This window comes from Pan paniscus, chromosome 12 (assembly GCF_029289425.2).
Source record: "Pan paniscus chromosome 12, NHGRI_mPanPan1-v2.0_pri, whole genome shotgun sequence".
Classification (NCBI taxonomy): Eukaryota; Metazoa; Chordata; class Mammalia; order Primates; family Hominidae; genus Pan; species Pan paniscus.
In genome coordinates, this window is record NC_073261.2 from 26,165,520 (window position 1) to 26,174,564 (window position 9,045).

At 48.8% G+C, this 9,045-nt stretch overlaps 1 protein-coding gene across 1 annotated transcript in view; it reads right to left on the reverse strand.

Moving 5' to 3' along the window:
• Positions 1-2,161, reverse strand: part of IL1R1 (interleukin 1 receptor type 1) — a 115,648-nt gene extending 113,487 nt beyond the window's left edge. Inside the window, exon 1 of the mRNA XM_063594718.1 lies at positions 2,005-2,161. The gene's annotated coding sequence lies outside the window, so the exon portion shown is untranslated. The remainder of the gene's footprint in view (positions 1-2,004) is intronic.
• Between the last annotated feature and the right edge of the window lie 6,884 nt (positions 2,162-9,045).

Below are 9,045 nucleotides of genomic sequence, written 5' to 3' on the forward strand. Positions count from 1 at the left end.
GTGCTCATGATCTACTGGCGCACACAACATGGATGAATCCCAAAACATCATTCTGAGTGCAAGAAACTAGACACACACAAGCACGTACTCTATGCTCCATTTATATGAAGCTCCAGGAAAGACCTTCAAATCTATAATGTTAGAAATCAAACCAATAATTTTGTAGGACTGGGGTAAGGGGAATTGACCAGGAAGGGGCAGAAGGGAATCTTTTGAGGGGTTAGAAATATCCTATATCTTGCCTGTTGTGGTTATTACACAGGTCTATACATTTTTCAAAATTCGTCAAACTGCACACTTAAAACAGGTGCATTTTCTCATTTGTGAATTAGAACAAAATAAGTTCATTTTTAAAAATCAGATTGAGAAAATAAAACAAGACCTGAGAAGCACTACAACAAACAAGGGCACAAAGCACCCGAGGGGTGAAGGAAGACTTTGCAGCTGGGCAGGGACTGAAAAGTCAGAAGGGGCTGCACTGGACAGAGAAGAGGACGAAGCACATGGCAGAAGCCAACAGCATGTGCAAAACATGCAAAGAAAAAAGCAGACAGGGCTCCAGGAAAGGCAGAAGGTTGGGGGAGGGTGGTGGCCACTGTTTAAAAAAAAAAAAATAGAGTCAATAGAAAGGTAGGTCTCCGCGAGTCCGGGAAATGCCTCTAAGTCCTGCAAAGCACGTTGGACTCCGCCTCTGGGCTCGCATTGCTCAACCACAGAGTGCTGACTCACCGAGAGCAGCTGGGCAGTGTAGCACCAGTGAGGTGCTGCTGGTTAGGACTCCTCCAGGTGCTCCCTGCAGTGCCCCTGCCCCGCATATGCAGTCCCCTCGTCCCCTTAAGTGGGGATGAGGGGTCTTGAGCAACCTGGGAAGGGTGCTGCCCTCTGAGTGGGATCTGCCCCATACCGCAGGGGGACAAAGGCTCAGGGGCCAAGCTTGATAACAGGTTGTTAATTTTTTCTCCCACAGAAGACTCTGTCAGGAGGGATCTGTGCTTCAGAAAGATGCCCTGTCTAGGAAGCTGGGAGAGGGTTGGAGCAGGGGAAAGTAGAGGCAGGGAGACCAGTTAGTAGCTGGAACAACAGTCCCCAGGGCTTGATGAAGGGGCTCTAGGCTAAGGCAGTGGACACGGAGGGAAATGCACATTTAACATGCTTCAGAAGGCAGACGCAACAGCACTGAGACGTTGGGAGAAGCTGTGAAGCATTGACATGGTGAGGGCTCAGACCACTCCTCAAACAAGCTGGAGAACAGGGAGGGCGGTGGGAGGGCAGTGGGAGCGGGTGGTATCACGTCAGCCTCACTATCACAGTGCCCATGTTCATTATCTTCTCTGCCCCATACCAAAGTCACTGCGACTTTCCTCCGGGCCCTCTGCACCACACATTCATGTTACATGAGGCTTCCCAGAAATATACCCTCTTCTTCCCTAGTGCACCCTCTCCCTGATCCCATTACCTCCTCCTCTCCTCAACCATGAAATGAGGGCATGATACCAGGGAAGAGAGGTACCCTAGGGCAGGAGAGCCTCTCATGGCCCCATTATCCCTTCCCCTCCGCTCTCCGTGTCCGCGACTGGCTCAAAATTGCTCTATGCACTCTGGGCTGCATGCACATAGTCTACTGTCTCTTAATAAATCCAATAAAAAAGGCCCACCCTCATGATGGGCAATCAGCCCTATCAGTTAGAAAGAAGCCACTCTGTAGGGCTTAAACTCTATGGCTTTTACTTCAGGGTGGTATGAATAAAACACGGCACATGGAATTCATGTCACCGGACTCCCAGCTCAGAGATTCCTGGAAGCGAGTTCAGAGTCCACACAGCCCCATCACTGTGTCTACACCATTATTAGCCAGGCTTCCTCGTGGGGATGCTAAGAACTGATAGAAAGTTCAGAATATTGACCATGTATGACTTTAATCATACGTTTGCAATAAAATGAAGCTCTTTCCCTGAGAGCAAGGAGGCAGCTAGGCAGTAGCAGAAAGACACAGTTCAAAGTTACCATCTAGAGCAGTCCAACACAAACACAGCCTTCTCGGAGCCTTACTGCAGAGCGTTTTTGTTGCGGGAATGGACACTCAAGCCACACATCTGGTAAATGATTCCTGAAGAAGAGATGGGGTTGAGAAAGAGAAGATAAAAAGCAGGACTGGTTATGCTCAGCCCTAAAGCCCCGGGCAGGCTGCACATGTGTTAGCCAAGAGTGGCATGACTCAGCGATCACCCTGGCTTCTCAGAAAGAAGCTGTTCATCCTCTTGACTCAGCATTCCTCACTGCTGAGCAGCCTCAGCCTGCAGTCACCCAACGACCCCGGCCACAGAGCAGGCCAGCACACCGTGTACTCTCAGACCCTGTCCTCAGATGCCCTCCTCCATGAGACTTCAGGCCCTTCCTGGCTGGCAGAGAGGCCACAGCCCTATGAGGGAGGGTCCCCTACTCCAAGTGGGGACAAAGCACTCTTTAAGGAGCATGTCTACAACACAGCGGTGCCCCCACCCTGGCCAGATACCTGTGAGCTGGAGGGGGGCAGCCACTCGCTCTTGGGAGGCCTAACTCACCCTCTGGGATGTTTTCATTTTCTTCCACCTTTCCCTGAGGCTAAATGAGCCATCAGAGGCAACCAGCAGCCCAGGGACAAACACCTCTGCTGGGTGGTGGATGACAGGAACTGGGTCAAGAACTGGGCTGAGAATTAAGAAAATTTCAAATTTTCTCAGCTCACAGTTTTATCTGTTGGAAAATAATAGCGGGGCTTATCTTGTTAGGAAAAGGGAGGGAGAAAGCAGTCCCTAGATACTCAGGGCCTCTTACTTATCACACAATTCCTTTTAGAAATATGTTGACTGGTTTCCTGGACTAAGGAGCCCTTTGCAAGCCAGAGCTTCTCAGGGCAGCCAAAGTGACAGAATCAGGAAGCAGTCTGCGAGGGCCAAGACCTCAGAGCCAGGGTGGAGCCTCCACTTACTGAGGACCTTGGGCAAATTATTTAGCCTGTGAGTGCCTCAGCTTCCTCATCTGAAAAGAGGAATGATGCATAATGATGGAACCCAATGCACAGGGTCCCTGTGGGGCCCACTCGCTTGCTCATGCACTCATGAGTACCTACTGTGTGCAAGCACAGTTCTAAGGGCTGGCACATCAGTGAGAAAACCACGTGGATTCTGACTGTGGTGGAGAATGAAGGGGGGAAAATAGAGCAGGGGCTCGGTGGGCTGGGGCTGGAACTAGGGGAAGGCAAGCAGGTGCCTAAGGCCCCAAATTTAAGGGGCATGCACCCTATGGGCACCTGCACGGCCCTGAGAACAACACTGTGGCCACCTGGGACCAGGTTGGGGTGAAGGTGAAAGAGTCACAAAAGTGTTTGATCAAAGTGCTCAGTGCAGTCAGTGCCTAGGAGACTGGCCCTTAGTAAATATCAGCTGCTTGTAAGAGCATTAGGAAACGGAGGAGGCAGAAAAGAACTCCAAAAAGAAAATATGAACTCTCAAAGCTTCAGCAGGATGGGGAATTTAGTGTTGGGGCAAACACCTGGACACACCTAGAATCTCTGGTTGCCAACTCGAGCTGCAGCTGAGCTCAGATGAAAACAGAAGCCTCGATGCTGGAGCAGCAGCAGCCCTGGAGATATTGATCTGGCTGGCCTTGGATGGGGCCCTAGCAATCACGTTTAAGACGCTCCTGCCAGGGGATCCTAGGGCGCTATGGGCCAAGCCTCATGCCAAGGGCTTTCCATGAATTATCTCATTTCCCCCTCCCCGAATCCTACAGGTTCAGAACTACTCTTTTCCCCATTCACAGATGAAGAGTCGGAAACCTCAAGATCTTATATAAATTTCTTAAGGTCACCACCATCTCATGTTGTCTGTCTGCTGCGGCATACATAATCACTAATGTTTTCAATGGACGTGTTAAGTTACCAAGAAAAGATTAAATGTATGCAATGACCTCTGCTTAAGAATGCGTGGGTGTGCTAAGTTTTCAGAAAAGGTTAAATGTGTGCCATGAGCTCTGCTTAAGAGTGCAAGCCATGGTGAAATTGATTCTGTAAAGATTAATGTGCAAAATAGTTCTCAGTTTCTAAAGTTGAGTGCTCTGAGCAGTAAGCTCTGATTCCTGGAAATTTTACTTTACAGAACATTCTTCAGTGATGCTCAAGAAGTGAGATGTGTCTGTTCTGTAAAGATGAGTCAGGAGTAGTCAAGAAGCAGGAGAATTGTCAACTCTGACACACCAGAAATGACACTCAGCAGGGCTTAGCAACCATGGTCTCTCCTCTGAACCCACGAAGTGAAGTGGAAACCGGAGGGGTGTCAGCCAAGTTACAAAGGAATGGCTGAAGCTGGGAGGCCCCACAGGAAAGAAAACGCTGGAAAAATAGAAGCTTCTGGCCCCAGTGTTCTCACACATGACCATAATAATTAAAAAGAAGCTTTGGCAGCCACCCCAGAGCAAGCTCATGAGGAGAGACGGGTCACAGAGCTGACCAGCAGTTCTGGAGTGAGGGTGGCCCTGGAGAAGCTAAAGTCCCAGGGGACGCCTGCATCTGCATGGCAGGAACCAAGTCTATCAGTGATTCTCCTCTCCCTCGAAACTGTCACTGCAAGATCCCGCTCTGCCATTTACTAGCTGTGTGACTTTAGGCAAGTTACTCAACCTTTCTGAGCCTCAATAAATGGTAGCTAATATTATTGTTTATTGTTATGAAAAGCAGTTAAATCTTTATAGGGTCATGTAATGCACAACCATAATCAGGTAGCACTGGGAGAGGCAAACATTTCTAAAATAGTAAATATTTTAGATACTGTAGGCCAAGAAGCATATTTCATATGTTATATATACATAAAATATATATGATATATGTGTGTGTATTTATATAATGTAGATACTTCTATAACAAGAGAGAAACCTCTGCGTGCCTGGCCCTATCTGCCTGGGGTGGGCTTCCTGTGGGCGGGCACAGTGTGCCCTGAACCCACTGGAGACGGTCCTGGGAAGAAGGGCAGCCTGATGGAGGGAGGGGCCTGGCAAGCCGGCTCAGTGGGCTTAGGGAGTTGAAGGGGACTTGGCCACCATGGTCATTTTCTCTCTTTGCCCCACGGACAACCAAACCAGCTCCTCCTGGAGATCCTGGCCCCCTCCCTCTGGACAGCTGAACGGAAGTGAAGCTAACACGTCACCAATTCCCAGACTTAGATTCTGCAGCCTGGCGCCCCACATTGCAACAGCAGAGCCCCCATGCTGTAGGAGTGACCAGCATGGGCCCTGTGTGGCAGAAAGGTGAGTCCTCTGGCAGGGGAGGCAGGTGCTGGGAGCCAAGTAGGGGACAGGGACAGATGGAACCACCTCAGCTTGGGTCCTGCAGCTCACAGCGCTTGCAGAGTGTCCCTGAGCCATACAGAAGTAGGTGACCACCCACAGTTTGTCGGTGGGTCATAGTTTGCTGACCTTAGATGTAGCAAAAGAGACCTAAACGTGACCCCAGTGTGGTTGCAGGGAGTAACCAGTGAGCACACCCGTGCCAGTGTTCTCCAGAGCACAACCCATTAAGGGATTACAAAAGCACGTCAGTGGCTCACCACCAGCATCTTTTTAATGAAACAAAGAGAATGGATTCTCTCCAGGTTTTTTATGGCATTCATATGGATAAGGATATATGCTTTGGGCACCATGCCAAATGTACTTCTTACTGAGGACTGGGTGCTAGGCACAGTTTTTGGCTTCTGTATCCCTCAAAAGAGGTGTTTTCATCTATTTTTCAAACATTCGTGGGGCATCTGCCTTGAAAGTTTAAGAATAAGCTCCTTGAGGAACAGGGTCAAGTCCCAGCCTTCCATTAACTCTGAAACCTACCACCTTGGCACATGGGCAGGAAGTGAAGGGAAGACAAGGGAGTTTGCTGGCTTCTGAGACAAATGTATATTCCTGGGAGGACCCTGGAGAAGTGAAGATCTTTGGTAGTACCTCTGGATGCATCTCACACTTATCATCCCACCAGAAGATCTTAGAGGCCTCCAGTCTGGAGGTTTCCAGACTGTGCTCCGAGGAGGCCCAGGGTTCCACAATGTGCTTCAGGGGTGCCCAGGGAAAGAGGTTCTTGCTTTCCTCTTCTAACTTCAACTGGAGCAGCTTTGCACTTTTTTATGTATGTTTTAAGGTGACATGAAAATTTCTTCTGTCCAAAGGGCTCCAATTCCAGAGCATTGAACAATCAAAAGGCCTGAAAACTATCTATTTTATTCAACTAATTTAAACCTAGGAAAACCTCAAATACCCAAGAAAACTCAGCAGTGGAGAGGGAGACTGGCCCTCAGACCTCCGCTCCCCACCCTGTTCAGCAGTCCTTTCACCACACTCCGCTGCAGCCCTGCTGAGTCCAATTCTGCTCTGGGAGCAATTCCCAGTGGACACGTGGCAGTCCAACAAGACAGTGTTATAACAGCAGGCTCCAAATCAAAGGAAAAGCAGAAGACAACACACACCGTTTTAAATATCATAGAGAGACCATCCCTGAAGTTGTTTATCGTGATTCAGACATGGACAAGCTTTGGGATCTTGGACAAGTCACTTCACATCTCTGGACTTTGTTTCTGCAGTCCTCTCTGGCCCTCTGTTCTGAGTCCCCATGGATAGAATTGATCATCACTAGAGAGAAAGGAGAGCCACAGACCTAATCTCCCTGGTGTCAGTTATTAACTCCACCAGTATAACATGCCCTCTGAGGAGTGGTGGCAGTGGCCATCTGCAGTCCACCTCCGCAGCAGGATGAAGGCTCCTGGAGAAGCCATGGAGGTGGAGAGAGATTCAGGCTCCTAAGTCGGCCCAGCCCTGCACAAACACAGGGAAACTGCACCTGGGATTGAAAGCATTAATTTAGAATTTCGTTGTCCTGGGCATTCCAGCAACTCTGTGATTCTCTATTACAGTTGAAGACACTGAGGCTCTGAGAGGTCGCATAATTGTCCAAAGGGTGTAAGGGTGCGATGAGAGGGGACAGAGAGAGAGAGAGATAGAGAGAGCATGCACTTGAGGTTTGAGACCCTCGAGGTGGAAGGACATGTCAGTTTTAACTTGTTGACTGTCTTCTGTGACAAGAACTTTACATACTTTATCTCATTAAATCCTCACAATAGCCATGCAATGTAGGTGTCAAAAACCCATATTACAAAAGAGTAAAATGAAGTTGAGACAGGTCAGAGTGATTCCAGGCACACAGCTATTGGATGACAGCACTGGTCTTCTCACTTGCTTTTTCTGATTCCCAAATCTTTGATCTTCCCACTCCCTTGGGATGCCTCAAGGCTGTGTAGACACACAGCCAGAACATTCCTCCACTCAATGTTGTGTAACCACAGGACAAAGAAGAAGACAGTGGCCTTCAACACTTGATGTGAAAATGTGGCATGAGAAGAGCCAGTGATCAATCCAATCTTGATCAGAATGTCATTACCTCTGGTGAGAAAGCCACTGTCTGAGCACCTCTGGTCACCTTATCCTGTGCCTTGTCATCAGGTACACGATATGTGGGAGAGTCTGGAATCCTCATAAGGAAAGGACGGAGGCAGGGCTGTGATAGAAAGCCCATCTCCTTCCCTAGCTCTTTGCCTCAATTAGCTTAAAGATACAAATAGCCCCACATAGTCTCACAAAGTCTTTCTATGAGTTGCCAAGTTGCGTTGTTTCCCACGGAACTGTAACATTTTATGAATACAGTTATTTATGAGTGGTTCCACCCTAGTGGGAAAAAGATAGGTTACAGAGTGAAAAGTCCCTTTACCTCTCAACCTTTGATGCTTCATTGTCAAAATCGGGTAACAACCATAACCTCCGCACAGGATGGGCATGAGGATGCAATGAAGTGATGTGTCTGGATCGTAGAGGTCCCTGTACGAACATGATTTCGTTTTATGACTGCAGGCAGCTCCAGTCATCCAATTAAGCTGACGGGGGCTTCCCTCCTTGCCTGATGGAGTGGTGAGGACAAGGGTCACTCTAATCCCATAGGTATTCTCTCATGTATCCTTGCAGCAGTCCCATTTACATACTAACCCCATTTACAGACAGGGAACTGAAAGTTTGTGAAGTCAATTAAATGTAGGGCAAGTGGACTCTGCGCTGTCAGGAAAAGCTCCCAATCTTGAAATTACAGCTAGAAGAACCCTGAGAGAGGGGATGCACACACCGCCACCTTGGCAGGCCTGGAACACGCTCCCGGTGCCCCACTTGGGCCAGTGGGGTGCACTGAGGGTCCCCAGCCTGACATCCAGCCAGTATTTAACTCCAAGGAGAGGGAAGCCACAGGGAAGGATGGGGCCAAGAAAGAAGACACTGGACCTGTTGTGGAAAACCCCACAGACTCAGAATGAAATTTTGGCTTTGGTTATTTTCTGGTGATCCTCACGCAGAAGGAATTGGGAAGCTGCTGCTAGCTGGAAGCTGGGGACCCCCACATCACAGTTCTTAACTCACCTGATTTATAAATAGGCGTTCACGTGTACACAAAGCCAAAAGCGGCCTCCCACCAATCTGCCAGTAATTGCTCTGTGACCCACAGGGAGGGAAGGCAACAAAGCAAACTTCAAAGGGCCTTTGAAAAATAACACTGACCACATGCATTTGAAAAGAGGTCAGTGTGGATTTGACAAAAGGCCAAAGGACATTTGAAAACACAGGGAGTGACTATTTGTTCCAAAACACACAGGGGAGTGTGCCCCGAGGGTCTGTGCGGGTTCTTGAGGTCTGTCTAGGAGAACTGTAGGATCCTTGTGCTCAGGCGAGTTTCAATGTTAGGGTGTGCGATGCAGAGTTCTGTTGATTACGGAGGGCCCAGTTTCCTAAGGAGGATGTGAAAATTAATTTGAAACTGAAGCGGTGCGCAAAGTTGTCTGAGGTTGTGTCAGTCAGAGTTGCCAGCATTCTAGCTGGGATCCCATTAGCATGTGACATCAGACAAGTAATCCAGGCAGCACGCCAGCCTCTCTACGTACAGACGGGAGCCCCTTCACCTCTCAAAGTCAGATGACACATGTGGGATCATTTCAAGCC